This window comes from Xenopus laevis, chromosome 6S, assembly GCF_017654675.1.
Source record: "Xenopus laevis strain J_2021 chromosome 6S, Xenopus_laevis_v10.1, whole genome shotgun sequence".
Classification (NCBI taxonomy): Eukaryota; Metazoa; Chordata; class Amphibia; order Anura; family Pipidae; genus Xenopus; species Xenopus laevis.
Window position 1 is genome coordinate 102,859,075 of NC_054382.1, and position 18,203 is coordinate 102,877,277.

Below are 18,203 nucleotides of genomic sequence, written 5' to 3' on the forward strand. Positions count from 1 at the left end.
TCTTTTGAGAAATGGATTTCAGTGCAGAATTCTGCTTGAGCAGCACTATTAACTGATTCGTTTTGAAATTTTTTTTTTCCCATGACAGTATCCCTTTAATCATTGTTATTTAATGTCCCCCCACAGGACTCTCCACGCACATTCCAGAGTTAAATGGCATAAACATACACTGTTTCATATATCATTTGTAGATTGTATTTATTAAAGGACCTGCATTACCAACAAATGAAATTGACTTAAACACATTCACACATTTTTTTTTAAATGCTACATCATGAAAGCAAGACATTTTAATTTTAAAATTATGCATATTGTCTGGCACATGGGCATGTTGTTCAGAAGAAAACACTGGCAGCCCAAATGTCACTTTCTATCTGTCACCGTTCTTACTGTTATTGAATAAAGAGAACTCTGGCTGCACATACAGAATGTCATCAGGCAGACCTCTGTGCAGGAACATTCGCGAGAGCATTTTTGGCATGGAGGATCACCTATGTATCAGTCAGGGTGCTTTCTGTTTAATAACATTACAGTATATACAGGATGTCATTTAGTGTGTTACAAAGTAATCATTGTCTGGATATCAGCCCTAACTCTTCAGGTATGACTAGAGTCTGCCATATTGCTTTCCTTTTTAAGTACCGTACTTTAGTTCTTAAATTTGCAAAATCATTAAAACCATAAAAATCCTTAAATGTTTCTGCTATTGGCTGTTATCCATTGACTTCTGGGAAATACAAATCCTATTGCACGTACCAAAACACATACCAAACATATTGCACAATACATAGTTTCTTATGATTGTTAGAACGTGTAGGGTGGCCAGCTAATCCCAGATGATATCAGTTGGTTCAGCAATCAGGCAAGATTGAAAACCTTATCTGTTGATGCACCAAGTTGGCCGGTGCCAGAGTCACAGCTCTTCTTCACTTTCTGCTGCCCTGATCATTGCATGCTTTGTGCCAATAATAGAATCATTAGGAAGGAGGCCATAATGCCTGTGGCCCTCGCACACACTTCATCTGTTGGACCCATGGAACCATTTTCATACAAAACAGTGTATTTTTCAAGTTGTGTATTGAATATCAGTGACTGCTTACATCTGTATAAAAATCCATCTTTAAAGTAAGCATCTGCTAAAATATACTATGGTTACAATGTTGCGTTCATCCATCATGGGTTTTTATTATGTGTTTTTTTCCAGAGTGTGTTCCACCGGAACTCGACGCTTGAATTTTTCCCGGATTAAGCAAGGTCTGAACCGGTGTAATATTTTGGGAGGCGTGAAAGAAAACACCAGGCTTGATAAAATCCCCATTTTTTTTAAAGAGTTTTTTCGGCAATAATTGTTTTACACAAAAGGATAAATAGGCCCTATAGTCTTATGATGACCAAGTTGTAGCAGCAGTTAAACTAAATATTGTCTTCCTCCGTATTTCTAACTGGGAAGAAGAGATTTGGGATTCAGGTTGTGTGTGTGTGTGTGTGTGTGTGTGTGTTGTGTGTGTGTGTGTGTGTATGTGTGTGTGTGGGGGGGGGTGGTTATATAGTAACATGGGACACATTTACCCAATAACCATGAAACCAGTCGTCAGTTTTTTCTGGTCTAGTTGATTTATTGGTTGCTGTAAGTTTCAGGAAAATAACAAACCTTTGGGGTAAACTGGTTTCATGAGTGAGGGTGTTATTGATGACCCTATGGCTTTTGACTACATTTCCCATAATCCTCAGACATTACAGGTCTGGCTAAGGGTGCTGGGACCTGTTAAGTGCTGGCAAACCTCCCATCTTGCTTTTTCTTAGTACAGGATTCATGCCTAACTACCGGCCTCAAGGATTTTAACAGGGCAGACTATAAATGCACCTGTTCTTATCTGTGCATTAAGTCATTAATGTTTCAATGATTTTGACTGAATAGCCTGCCTTTAATTGATGGAAAACCTTATTTCTAGCCTGTTATGCCCTTGAGGCCTCAAGAGGGACACCTGTGCAGCAGAGCATAGTGCTTCTTGCTCAGGAAATGTTGATTAAAATTTAAAAATAGCTGTCTCCTGCCCACTAAAGGCTACACACACCATATAATAAATCTTAGGTCTATTAGTCAATGCAGAGATATCTCTCTAGTTTAAGTACACTTTACTCCACAAATACAGTTGTGGATTTTTTTGGCAATATGCCTTTAAGGACATTTCAGCAGCCGACATTGCCCAGTGGTATTTGTGACCTATTGGCTTTTATAATAAACTTCATTGTATAACATTTCTAGCCCTATACCCAAGTTTTTTTTTTTTTTTTTATCCTTTTAACAACCCATTCTCTTTTCTTTATAACGGCAATAAAAGTGAGCATGAACTATACCAACGAGGTGTAATTGTCTGAGCTTTGTGATTAGGGATGTAGTGAACTGCCGATTTGGTGTTTGCGAACGCCGTTCGCGAACACCGGCAAAAAATGCGAACGTTCGCGGACAGTTCGCGAACTTCGAACACCCGCTAAAATCGTTCGATTCGAACGATCGAAGGATTTTAATCATTCGATCGAAGGATTTTCATTCGAATCGAACGATCGAAGCCATTCGATCGAATGCTTTTCATTCGATCGAATGCTTACAATCGTTCGAACGAATGGAAATCGTTCGATTTTTAGCGGTCGAAGGAATTCGAATGGTCGAATGGTCGAACGACTTGTATTCGAATCGAACGCGAACTCAAAATGCGAACGTTCCCAAACGTTCGCGAACATTCGGCGGACGCGAACGGTCGAAGTTCGCGCGAACTAGTTCGCAGCAGAACAGTTCGCTACATCCCTATTTGTGATTTACAATTTATGAAACAGCCATCTATCTATGACTTCCTCCACACTTTCCTCCTCACATCACCATCTCATTACTGGCCGCCACATTAATCTATTTACATCTTTCTTTCCCAAAGGGGAAGTAGCACCAAAAGAAACCGAGATTCATTCCGTTAAAATAACGGCCTTTTATTTGTTCATATTCTCTCTACTGCATCACAGCATTAGGAATTTACTGGAGTGGTGGGCTCCTAATGTGCTGCTGTAATATACCTTTTAATGCATTTTAACTTTAATATGGGAATATATGTTATTATTCTAATAGAAGAGATAAGAGCTATGTCCTTCATTATTCATTAATGATCCCTGTCAACATTTTCCTGTAATTATAGTGTCTGAATAAACTGCAAATTGCAGTGGCCAACACCAGAGACACCAAACATACCAGTGCTCTGAATCATGTTGAGAGTCAAGGGACATTTATTTAAGTATCACTGGAGCATGCTGTGGGTGTTCTCATTTCATCAGCACATTATTTAGCTATTTTCTCTTACACACAAGTATCTGGTCATGTGTTCCCCTCTAGTCACTGGCTTTCCTCTCCTCCTCCACTTCTCTAAATTCCCCACATATCTTTCAGTACACTCTATAACCAGAGACGTCTCAGGGAATTTGCTGCCAAATAATTTGGGTGTGGCCTATAGGGTGTCCCCCAAATGATGCACACATGATGCGCACAGGCTATTCCTTGAAACAAAATTCTTATATTTGAACATATAACTCGGCCAGGGTAATGGCAATAACCGGGGGGGGGGGGGGGGATCCCATAGATTGATGGACGTGCACTCGTGCAGGGTTAAGAATCAGGTAACTCCAGGGAAATCTGGGGTTGAAAGGTTTGTATAACATGCACAGTAGCTGTGTATATCAGACTTAATATATCAGACATTGTCTGTATGCTGCTATAGCTAATAAAAAAAACTTTTTGGCACAACAAAGATAATCCAGTGTGCTGCCAATTTAGTGCAAAGTATTTCTGGTGTAACAGGCCCTCAGGCAATTTGGGTAATTTATACCAGATGCTCAAATAAGGTTCTTTCTAGGTCAAGCACTCCAAATCAGTGTTGGACTGGGAAATCAAGGACCCACCATTAAACCTTAGACTAGGGGCCCACCAGAAAACTTTAGACTAGGGGCCTACCAGAAAACCTTAGATGAGGGGCCCACCAGAAAACCTTAGACTAGGGGCCCACCAGAAAACCTTAGACTAGGGGCCCACCAGAAAACCTTAGACTAGGGGCCCACCAGAAAACCTTAGACTAGGGGCCCACCAGAAAACCTTAGACTAGGGGCCGACCAGAAAACCTTAGACTAGGGGCCGACCAGAAAACCTCAGACTAGGGGCCCACCAGAAAACCTTAGACTAGGGGCCCACCAAAAAACCTCAGACTAGGGGCCCACCAGAAAACCTTAGACTAGGGGCCGACCAGAAAACCTTAGACTAGGGGCCGACCAGAAAACCTCAGACTAGGGGCCCACCAGAAAACCTTAGACTAGGGGCCCACCAGAAAACCTCAGACTAGGGGCCCACCAGAAAACCTTAGACGAGGGGTCCACCAGAAAACCTTAGTCTAGGGGTCCACCAGAAAACCTTAGACTAGGGGTCCACCAGAAAACCTTAGACTAGAGGCCCACCAGAAAACCTTATACTAGGAAAACATTTGACTGAGGTGGGGTTCGGAATGCTGCCCCACCTCCCCCGTCGCGCTTACCTTCAGATAGCTGATGGGGGTCCGTGGGGGCAGCATCGCTAGCGCAGAGAGCTGCGCTAGAAAAGCAGAATTTCTGGTTTAATAACCGGAAATTCGGCTCTTTAAGTTACCAAGAACGGCTTTTTGCTGCCCCTGGTAACTTCTGGGGAGCAAGGTGCTCACCTTACCTCATGGCAGAAACACCCCTGTGTTTACACTGCAAATAATTCACTCTACAATATAATATGAAATTCCTGAACCAGCAAGTGTATTTTTTTAGTTGTAATATTGGTGAGTAGGCAGCCATCTCAGGTCATTTTGCCTGGTCATGTGCTTTCAGAAAGAGCCAGCACTTTAGGATGGAACTGCTTTTTGGCAGGCTGTTGTTTCTCCTACTGAATGTAACTGAATGTGTTGCATAGGGACCTAGATTTTACTATTTAGTGCTGTTCTTCGATCTACCAGGCAGCTGTTATCTATTATCAGGGAGCGGTTATCACTCTATCTTGCAGTACAGCAGTGAAGAGTGGCTGAAGTTTATCAGAGCACAAGTCACATGACTGGGGGCAGCTGGGAAACTGACAATATGTCTAGCCCCATGTCAGCTTTCAAAATTAAATATAAAAAATCTGTTTGCTCTATTGAGAAACGGATTTCAGGGCAGAATTGTGCTGGAGCAGCACTATTAACTGGTGGTTTTTCAAAAAAACATTTTTTCCCATGACAGTATCCCTTCAATACTGATTAGTATAGAGCAAATCTATTATGAACGGGATTTTTTAATGCTGTATGGCACCCACTCATCCGCCTTGCACCACGAGGTATCTTGATAAATGGAGCCCTCACTTGATCTCTGCTTTGTAGTCATTTGCTTCCACCCACTGGAAGACACATTCGAGCAGGTTCAAATGACTTATGAGTGCCCCCAGGCTTCTCTCCCATAATCCTACTTTTAGCATATGAATAGCTGGGGACAAGACACTAAAGGCAGCAGGGGGTCTGACCCTATTTAAAAGTATATTTTCCTAAATAACTTTTAGATGGTCTCCTTGTCTTTTTTTCCCTTTTCAACAAGAGGGTGCCTCTGCTCCCCGCTGTGACATTGGGCAAATCTGCAGCTTTTATGTTTCCCTTGGAATCTACTTTTATCTCTTTACTACTTCCCACGACAAAAGTGCTTAGGAGGCCTGCCATCAGCACATATTTAACTTGGAAAGCAATTAACTCCTTCATATAATACCTTGCAAAATGGTGGCCCATGAAACCAAATTCACAGCCTGTGCAACTTAGGAGGCAGCTCTTGCGGGTCGATACTGCTATTTCCATGTGACCTAACGATCGCTCTCATGAAGCATCATGTTGAATGCACAAAAGGGAAAATTATCTAGCGCCTGCCAATTCATTTCTGCATCTGTCTGCTATACTTTGCTTCAGAGAATTATCACTGTCTCTTTCTCATTTCTACGTGTCAGCAGTCTGACGGCACAAACACTATCTCATCCACAGATTGAATTCCTGGCCTGCAGCCTCGGTGGTGTTAAGCCCCTCTTCTGTCAATGACAGTGTTTCTCCAGCTCATCAATAACCTTTAGGGAGACTTTGTAACTGGGAGTCTTCTAAAAGCTGGAGTAGTGCACATAATAGGGTTCAAGTGCAAACTGCAATTGCTGATGGAAGTCACAATATTTTTTTCCTTACAATGCAGCATGTTTTGCCACCATTCCAACATAATTGCAGCAGCAAGGTGGCAATACACCTGACCCCTGACCTGTTTTTCAATAAAAAACATAAAAACCCTGACAGCAGCCAATGTCCTAAAACACATGCCGTTGTGTGTGTGAGCTTCAACTTAAATCAGATGCAATTGCTCAGTTTTTGGATGTTATTTTACAGTTAAATTGACCCAATTAGGCACAATTCAGTTCAGTTCAGAATAGGACATGGGAAAGAGTGGCACTGAATGTCATAAATATGTGGACATGGAAGGAGTGGCTTTAGATGCAAGAACATTTAATGAATGGTACCAATTCATGCAACAACTGCACCTGAAGTCGTGTGACCACAACTGACTCGGTAAATTATCACTTTTATGCCTAATGGGTAGTATTAAAACAATTGTATTACTTTTAAGCAAATTGATTGTGAACTGAACTGATCACTTAAATGTAATAAAACAATATTCTGTTTTTTTTGGTTTCAAATAAATAAAATCAAGATAGTAAACATAAAATTAAATGATGTGGAACACACTGATGACTATACCCCCCTCCCATTTTTATTTACGACAGCTGAATAACTGCTCAGCCTCCATGTAAGACCAGGTTTTCCTAATGTCATCTTTCTACTCAAAGATTTGTGTGGTTTGTATCCTTGGAGAGAGCTGTGCACCATGAAAGGCACCTTTGTCACGATGCAGCGTTGCTCCTCTCCAGCTGGAACACGCCTCTCCAGCAATGAAAGATCTTCATTGTTCTAAATGATTTTTTGGCTCTGCTAAATAGCTCACATCAATAATCAACAGGGGGAATGTCTTAAACAGCGAGGAAAAATGAGCAAGTGTGTGTGTCGCTGAATAATGAGCAGTTCTGTTGCATGGAAACAAGTGCAGTCTGCAGCCATGTATTAGAACCTGCCATGCAGTGTATATTGGCCCAGATATGGAGCTCCTCTGTACAACCCCCAAGTGACCTATGGCCCAAAGTTTCACCTTTAAGACATTCATCTTCGGTGGATAAAATATAAATAAACATCATACAAGGCTTGATTTCAGACTTAAGCTGGCCATAGATGCAAAGATCCGATTGTTCGAATCCTCGAATGATCAGACTTCCCCATCTCCCGACCTGCCACTAACCTTTCCGATCAAATAAAGTAGTAAAAGAACAGATCAGCCGATGTTCTGCCCCTGACAGTAATCATTCGAAAGCAGGGCCGGAACTAGGGGTAGGCAGAGTAGGCACGTGCCTAGGGCGCAAAGCTGGGAGGGCGCCAGGCACGTACCTGTCTCCTACCCCCAGTCCGGTTCCCTTCTTTTCTCTTCGCACTTCTCAGCGCTTCTGCGCATGCGCGCGAGCAGGAATGCGGGAGCGAGCAGGAATTCGCGCATGCGCACGTTAGCAGGAATTTGCGCATGCGCACAGGCGCCGCGACTGCCGGGCCTGCCTAGGGCGCCTGCCCAGTGTGGTCCGGCACTGTTCAAAAGTTATGTCCGACCAAAGCTGGTGACAGTCTCCCTCTGAAAATCGTCCGATCGGCAATACACGCAGAGATATTATCGGCAGAAGCCAACAGAAATCTTTTAACCTGTCCGATCGACAGGGCCGGAACTAGGGGTAGGCAGAAGAGGCACCTGCCTAGGGCGCAACGAAAGGGGGGCGCTGGGCAGGTACCTGACTTTTGCCTACCCCTAGTCCATGTTCGCTGCTCCTCCCACTCCTCTGGCACTCGTCCCCGCCTCTCTCCCCTCAAGCGCTTTACCCCGCCTCCCTCCCCTCCCCTCAGTCACTTTCCCCACCTCTCACCTCTCCCCTCCGTCGGTTTCCTCTGCCTCCATCCCCTCCAGCGCTCTAACACCCTCCCCTTCGGCGTTCTGCGCATGTGTGCGCACAATGGTTTCGGGAGTGCACACATCCGCGCGAGCGATCGCGGAGGAGAGCGTGGAGGAGATCATGGAGCACGGAGGGGGCGCGGTGGCTGCACGGGTCGCCTAGGGCACCCGGTCGGCTTGGCCCGCCACTGCCGATCGACCAAACGACCGATCTCTGCTGGATGAAAAATGTCGGGACTCTCCACACACGGTCCAAAAATCATACGAATCCACGATTCGTACGATCGGATCTATGTGTCTATGGCCATCTTAAGATGGGCCTGAAACATTGGTCTGCAGTGCCCTAAAGATACAATAAATGCATTTGATGAGATAAAAATATCCTAAAACATCAAGAGGCACATTTATTAAAGGTCAAATTTCGAATTCATGTGTTTTTTTTTAACTCTATTAAATTCGAATATACTCAAAATTCGACTGGGAGGTTATTTATAAAAAAAATTCGAATATCTCAAACTCGGACGACATTTAGCGACTCCAACCAAACACGATTCAATTTTTTTCTTTGAAAAAAACTAAAATGTCAGGAAGGCTACTAAGATGTCCAAATTGGTCCCAGGACCTCTCCCTTTGACTTATATATGAATTCAGTAGGTTTTAGGTGGCGATTAATCCAATTTGACATCTAGCGTAGGATAGATCTTGAAAATCAATTTCCAATTTTTTTTTAAAAAATCCGAATCGAGTTTGGATAATTCACTAGTCGGATTTGACAGTTCAAACCATAAAAAAAATTAAAAAATTCAACCCTTAATAAATCTGCCCCTTACTGTTACACTTAAGCTGGCCATAGACGCAAAGTTCTCATCGTACGATTTTTGGAACGTGTGTGGAGAGTCCCGACATTTTTCGTCCGGCGGAGATCGGTCGCTTGGTCGATCGGACAGGTTAGAAAATGTCTGTCGCCTGCCGATAATATCTCTGCGTGTATTGCCGATCGTACGATTTTCAGTGGGAAACTGTCACTAGCTTTGTCGGACATAACTATCATACGATTGCTGTCAGGGGCAGAACATTGGCTGATCTTTTCTTTTACTACTTTATTTGATCTGAATGGTAAGACTTTGATCTGAATGGTTAGTGGAGGTTCGGGAGATGGGAAAGTCTGATCGTATGTTGATTCGAACGATCGGATCTTTGCATCTGTGCATTTATCTATATCCACTTAAAAACGCAGCACTGGTTTGCAAAACCATGCAAAATTGCAAAAAAACAAGCACCAGCACAACCTACGGACAGCACCACCCTCCAAACATTTTTCTATTATACAGCCCTGCGATGTCAACACTTTAAAATAATAATAATAATAATACTTGATAAATCAATTTTATCTCCTTTGTTTTCCATTTAAGTGCATTCCTCTGGTATGCAGTACATGTTATTTCTAATTCTTTGTTTGTTCATTTTACTTTGCCTTTAACCCTTGCAATATCATAGCTGGATAAATCCAAGAATATTTATACAGTCACTAACCTTTTGAAGGTGATTATATGTCCTTTTATCTCTACCGCTATAATTATTTCATTGCCTTTTCTTGTAGGTGATGCTGGCTTGGATAAAAGGTTCTGCTCTGACAGGGAAATGTGATATGAAATACACGGGAAGATGAATTTTCTAGTAGTATGTTATTTCTAGTACAGGTATCAGATGGAATCCATTATCTGGAAACCTGTTATCCATAAAATGGATTAGCACTGATCAAAAGCAAAGGGAGAGAGAGTTTGTAAATATATATATTGTATAAAACAGGTAAGAATGCTAAAAGGTTCTAAGCGATTCCTTACGTCTCACTGCTCTTGTCACAAAGTGGCATTCAGTGCACAAAGGCTTCAAACCACAGCCTTCTCCCAGGTGACATTCATGTGTCATTGATCAGATCTGACCAGTGGTGTGGAGCGTTTGCAGGTCAGTGTCTCATCTGATATTTGCTCTCCTGTCTCCCTTCATACAAAATGACTTTTCTAAGGGGGAAATATAAACTAATAGATGCAGCTTTGCACCAGTTGACATTTCACATTGTTTCCTATCAGGAATTTACTTCATCTATCAATCTATAGATGATATCTATCTATCTATCTATCTATCTATCTATCTATCTATTTCTCTATCTATTATCTATCTATTATCTATCTATCTCTCTATCTATCTATCTATCTATCTATCTATCTATCTATCTATCTATCTATCTATCTATCTATCAATCAATCTATCTATCTATTATTATATATCTCTCTATCTATTATCTATCTATCTATCTATCTATCTATCTATCTATCTATCTATCTATCTATCTATCTATCAATCTATCTATCTATTATTATATATCTCTCTATCTATTATCTATCTATCTATCTATCTATCTATCTATCTATCTATCTATCTATTATCTATCTGTCTGTCTGTCTGTCTGTCTATCTATCTATCTATCTATCTATCTATCTATTATTATTATTATATATCTCTCTACCTATTATCTATCTATCTATCTATCTATCTATCTATCTATCTATCTATCTATCTATTATTATTATATATATCTCTATCTATTATTATCTATCTATCTATTATCTATCTATCTATCTATCTATCTATCTATCTATCTGTCTGTCTGTCTGTCTGTCTGTCTGTCTGTCTATCTATCTATCTATCTATCTATCTATCTATCTATCTATCTATCTATCTATCTATCTATTATTATTATATATCTCTCTATCTATTATCTATCTATCTATCTATCTATCTATCTATCTATCTATCTATCTATCTATCTATCTATCTATCTATTATTATTACATATCTCTCTATCTATTATCTATCTATCTATCTATCTATCTATCTATCTATCTATCTATCTATCTATCTAATCATCTATCTATCTATCTATCTATCTATCTATCTATCTATCTATCTATCTATCTATTATTATTATATATCTCTCTATCTATCTTTCTATCTATCTTTCTATCTACTATCTATCTATCTATCTATCTATCTATCTATCTATCTATCTATCTATCTATCTATCTATCTATTATTATTATATATCTCTCTATCTATTATCTATCTATTATCTATCTATCTTTCTATCTATCTATTATCTATCTATCTATCTATCTGTCTGTCTGTCTGTCTGTCTGTCTGTCTGTCTGTCTGTCTATCTATCTATCTATCTATCTATCTATTATTATTATATATCTCTCTATCTATTATCTATCTATCTATCTATCTATCTATCTATCTATCTATCTATCTATCTATCTATCTATCTATCTATCTATCTATCTATCTATTATTATTATATATCTCTCTATCTATTATCTATCTATCTATCTATCTATCTATCTATCTATCTATCTATCTATCTATTATTATTATATCTTTCTCTATCTATTATCTATCTATCTATCTATCTATCTATCTATCTATCTATCTATCTATCTATCTATCTATCTATCTATCTATCAATCTATCTATCTATTATTATATATCTCTCTATCTATTATCTATCTATCTATCTATCTATCTATTATCTATCTGTCTGTCTGTCTGTCTGTCTGTCTGTCTATCTATCTATCTATCTATCTATCTATCTATCTATCTATCTATTATTATTATTATATATCTCTCTACCTATTATCTATCTGTCTATCTATCTATCTATCTATCTATCTATCTATCTATTATTATTATATATATCTCTATCTATTATCTATCTATCTATTATCTATCTATCTATCTATCTATCTATCTATCTATCTGTCTGTCTGTCTGTCTGTCTGTCTGTCTGTCTGTCTGTCTGTCTGTCTGTCTGTCTATCTATCTATCTATCTATCTATCTATCTATTATTATTATATATCTCTCTATCTATTATCTATCTATCTATCTATCTATCTATCTATCTATCTATCTATCTATCTATCTATCTATCTATCTATCTATCTATCTATCTATCTATCTATCTATCTATTATTATTACATATCTCTCTATCTATTATCTATCTATCTATCTATCTATCTATCTATCTATCTATCTATCTATCTATCTATCTATCTATCATCTATCTATCTATCTATCTATCTATCTATCTATCTATCTATCTATCTATCTATCTATCTATCTATTATTATTATATATCTCTCTATCTATCTTTCTATCTATCTTTCTATCTACTATCTATCTATCTATCTATCTATCTATCTATCTATCTATCTATCTATCTATCTATCTATTATTATTATATATCTCTCTATCTATTATCTATCTATTATCTATCTATCTTTCTATCTATCTATTATCTATCTATCTATCTATCTATCTGTCTGTCTGTCTGTCTGTCTGTCTGTCTGTCTGTCTGTCTATCTATCTATCTATCTATCTATCTATTATTATTATATATCTCTCTATCTATTATCTATCTATCTATCTATCTATCTATCTATCTATCTATCTATCTATCTATCTATCTATCTATCTATCTATCTATCTATCTATTATTATTATAATCTCTCTATCTATTATCTATCTATCTATCTATCTATCTATCTATCTATCTATCTATCTATCTATCTATCTATCTATCTATCTATCTATCTATCTATCTATCTATTATTATTATATCTTCTCTATCTATTATCTATCTATCTATCTATCTATCTATCTATCTATCTATCTATCTATCTATCTATCTATCTATCTATCTATCAATCTATCTATCTATTATATATATCTCTCTATCTTATCTATCTATCTATCTATCTATCTATCTATCTATCTATCTATCTATCTATCTATCTATCAATCTATCTATCTATTATTATATATCTCTCTATCTATTATCTATCTATCTATCTATCTATCTATCTATCTATCTATTATCTATCTGTCTGTCTGTCTGTCTGTCTGTCTATCTATCTATCTATCTATCTATCTATCTATTATTATTATTATATATCTCTCTATCTATTATCTATCTGTCTATCTATCTATCTATCTATCTATCTATCTATCTATCTATCTATTATTATTATATATCTCTCTATCTATTATCTATCTATCTATTATCTATCTATCTATCTGTCTGTCTGTCTGTCTGTCTGTCTGTCTATCTATCTATCTATCTATCTATTATTATTATATATCTCTCTATCTATTATCTATCTATCTATCTATCTATCTATCTATCTATCTATCTATCTATCTATCTATCTATCTATCATCTATCTCTCTATCTATCTATCTATCTATCTATCTAGCTATCTCTCTATCTATTATCTATCTATCTTTCTATCTATCTTTCTATCTATCTTTCTATCTACTATCTATCTATCTATCTATCTATCTATCTATCTATCTATCTATCTATTATTATATATCTCTCTATCTATTATCTATCTATTATCTATCTATCTTTCTATCTATCTATTATCTATCTATCTGTCTGTCTGTCTGTCTGTCTGTCTGTCTGTCTGTCTGTCTATCTATCTATCTATCTATCTATCTATCTATCTATCTATCATCTATCTATCTATCTATCTATCTATCTGTCTGTCTGTCTGTCTGTCTGTCTGTCTGTCTGTCTATCTATCTATCTATCTATCTATCTATCTATCTATCTATCTATCTATTATTATTATTATATATCTCTCTATCTATTATCTATCTATCTATCTATCTATCTATCTATCTATCTATCTATCTATCTATCTATTATTATTATATATCTCTCTATCTTTTATCTATCTATCTATCTATCTATCTATCTATCTATCTATCTATCTATCTATCTATCTATCTATCTATCTATCTATCTATTATTATTACATATCTCTCTATCTATTATCTATCTATCTATCTATCTATCTATCTATCTATCTATCTATCTATCTATCTATCTATCTATCTATCTATCTATCTATTATTATTATATATCTCTCTATCTATCTTTCTATCTATCTTTCTATTATCTATCTATCTATCTATCTATCTATCTATCTATCTATCTATCTATCTATCTATAATTATATATCTCTCTATCTATTATCTATCTATCATTATCTCTCTCTCTCTCTCTCTCTCTCTCTCTCTCTCTCTCTCTCTCTCTCTCTCTCTCTCTCTCTCTCTCTCTATCTATCTATCTATCTATCTATCCATCTTTTATCTATCTCTCATCTATTATGTATCTCATCTAATGTGACATATCTAGTGTAACTGACTGAGCTGAGACGGTGGCCCACAGTGAATAAGCAGAACATTGTGCATTAAGCGGGTGCAGTGGTTCTGAATGACTGTGACCTGGTTGGAGTGACAATGCAGGTATCTGGTAAAGAAGAACATGTTTTGCCAGCCCTGCTATCTATAGTCACGACTAACATGACACGAGAGTCTGAGTAACACGTGACAAAAGTAATGTGGTCCCTTTAAGAAAGCAGACAGCCAGAATGACTGTGAATGAATTCCCAGCGGCCCCTCAGTACCAGGCTCTGAAAGCAGCACAACAAGAGACACAGCTGTCTGTTATTCTCTCCTGGGAATGCTATTTATGTTTACATGAATGATCACATGGTCTCAGAGCTCTCGGGCCGGCCAGTCACTTACCTCATCTTCAGCAAAATTACCTCAGCCTTCTAATATGTAGCCACACGGGAGACGGGGAGAGGCCCCCCCAGGACTCTGCCTCCCTCATTAGGCCCATTTGTACAAGCTCATTTAACCAGCAACCAGTGAAACAAACTCTCTATTAATCTGCCTTTTCCCTGTTAGTTTATGCAATAGGCCATTTATGACCAAAACATTTTTGTTTTACATTTATGCAGAGAGGAAGAAGATAAAGTCCCAGCAGATTAATGATAAAGCAAAAGCAGCTTCTCCAGTTTCCCAGACGTGAGGTACCTAAGGCTCCCAACATATTCATTTCAATTGGGATGTTCATGAAAAATGCATCATTCACCAGCAACCACTCACTCTCTACATTTTTAATCAAGCAAATCTTTTCTTTCTTTCTTTCTTTCTTTCTTTCTTTCTTTCTTTCTTTCTTTCTTTCTTTCTTTCTTTCTTTCTTTCTTTCTTTCTTTCTTTCTTTCTTTCCCTCTTCTCTTTCTGTCTCTTTCTATTTCTGTTTCTCTCCACCACTTCCACTTTATTTCTTTTTCTCTCCTTTTTTTCTCCTTCTCATGTACTCTCTCTCTCTCTCTCTCTCTCTCTCTCTCTCTCTCTCTCTCCCTCTCTTTCACTCTCTTCTCATTCTCCCTCTCCTTCTGTCTCTTTATCTCTCTCTGTCGCACTGTCTTTTTCTCTCTATCTCTATCCACTCTCTCTTTTTTTTCTCTCTCTCTTTCTCATTTTATTACACATTTATTTTTTGCTAATTAAATGTGATATGCCCTTCTCTAAGCGTTCATTTTATTTAATGAATTGGCCCTCCCCAATGATGATTGATTTAAGCATCCAAGCTAACAAAAGTCTAACATTACGACTTGCAGTTATTATGTCTTTAGCCCTCGAGAAGAGTTGCTGTGAATCTCACCCAATATGCCAGTGTTATGAACTAATAATTAGGTGTAAGCAGAGGTGGAAAATAATGAGACTTTAGCTTTATGCCTCCCCAAAAAGAGATTAACTGCTGTATGTTCATATGTAATTTAAGCCTTTTGGTAGCACCCCAAACATTCACCCTCCTCCCCTTGTTGCAAGGAGTACATACAGCTTAGATACAGTCTCTGAGACTTATCCAAGTCAATGGCCAAGTACTTTCTTCAAGACCCACCCAAGTGACAATGAGACCAATACAGCCGAAGTAGAAACCATGTTTTTACAAATACTTTGTCAGGGCCCTACTTAGCTCATAACAAGGTCACAGATGCATAAAAACATAATAGTATCAGCCATTCAGCAGCAGTACCAAAGATAAATGTGACAGCAAATAACAGTTGAAGCTAAATCTCTCTCTAAGCTTCTATGACAGCAAAAACACAATTTCCACATAATGTCAACTCAACTGGACCTAAATCCTTCATTAAACTGTTAGATCTGCCAGTGCAGTTATGTGCAGTATGTTGTAAATCTATAGGATCTATTATCCAGAAAACCATTATCCAGAAAGCTCTAAAGGTCAAGGCTATTTGCCCATTATGTCCTTTTTAAAGCAATACTGACAGCAAACATCAGATTTCTAAATAATGCAGCATTGCCATCCACTGGGCCCTTTATCCTAAGGAGCACTGCATGTTGGGTTCCTGTGGGAGCCTGTGACTGCCTAAAGTGCTCCTTAGGGTAACTGGGCCCTGGGGAAATCACTGCTAAATTATTTAAAAATCATATTTTTGCTGCCAGTATCACCTTCAACAAACAATTGTTCACTCTTAATTGACTAGCTTCTCTAATAATAAGACAGTAGGTGCTATTAGATGTTAATGAAACCATCATAAATCATTGACTGCACCTCTGTTCCAAAATTCCAGCATTGCAGAAAACACTTGCTACCCCAGTACATGGATATAACTAGGCTGAGTGTTGAGAGATAGGCCATTCGGATGACAATGCCCTCAATACCACATCTCTATGCTGCCTTGTGCTGCTAGGCCACAATAGGACACATAACATAGTTTGTGCCTTCTTGCACACTGCATTCTGCTTTATTCAAATTGCTGCAGGTCCCACTAACCCACGAAAATTGCGCTGGCTGCTTTAGTCTGTATTGGTGAGGGGTGGGAGGAGGCATGTAGCCATGGGATCACTAGTGCTGGGGAACATCACCAAGACAGGCTGTACTACACCTGAGAAGGATTGATCTGAGTTACTACTACTAAGTATGTCAAGGGCCAGATTTATCAAGGGTCGAATTCAAAATTTGATTTAGAAACTGTCAAATTAGACTAGGGAATTATTCAAATTTGATTTTTTTTTTTAAAAATTACAATAACATTTTCGAGATGTATCATACTCTGGCCCTTTAAGAACTCAAATTAGACTATTTGCCACCTAAAAGCCACCAAATTGCTGTTTACGTCCATGGGAGACGTCCTGGGATCAATTTGGAGTTATGCAGCCTTCCTATCCGATTCACCCGAGTTTAACAAATTAAATTTCTTTCGAAATTTCTATTGGTCGAATTTTAAGTTTGAGTTTTTGAAAGCTCACATGAATTCAAATTTGACTTTTGATAAATCTGCCCTGAAGTGTGAAGCATCTCCACTGATTACTGTGAATGTTTTGGAAGATACTATTGAATGAAAGCTGTGATCATGATTACTGCCTGTTCAATATATAAGTTCTTGGTTTGAAGCAACCCCTGAACTGCTGTTATTTCCAAGCTGAGTTATCTGGGTATGAGGAGACACACAGGATCCACCTGAGGGTAATTAAAGGGGCCACTACACACTGCTGGGAGTTGCTGGGAGTTGCCCGTAGCCTCAGGGTGCCAGGGATACACTGCCAGCAAGTCATACTATTTCCACACATCTCAGGCCCACCCATGGGTGTTCTACATGCAACATCGGACTGAAAGTCTGGGCCCATTTGGGACTGCCCCCTACCCATTGCCAGTGGGGCAGTCAGGGAGCAGCACCCTGGGTCACAGGTAGGGAGAGGGTCTGGGTCAACAAAGACCACATGTTCTTTTATGGTGTCCCTAATGCTTAGTCCAATCCTACATTTAGAACAGGGCCCTGCCGTGCCTCTTAACACTGTGGTCTGCTCCTCATGCTGGATTGGATCGGAGCACAGCTTACCTTGGGTGCTTGCATTTGTGCTTCTTAGTGCTCTACCACCTGCACCCCAGGGTGATGTATATGACTCCTACTGACTACTTACTCAGTCTTATACAGAACATATATCATGGGCTTTTACATTCAAGCAACCTTTTGTGTCTTAGATGTTGCAGATTTATTCTCTTAGCGTTGCCCTTTATTTGAGGAACTAGTCTTATTCTGAGTTGTAGTTATAGTTCTGCAACATTTGGGCTTGGATAATGCTTGCTTTTATTTGGGATATGTATTTATTTTTGCTGTTAAATAACCACCCACTATTCATTAATGTACAGTAACGAAGCACATT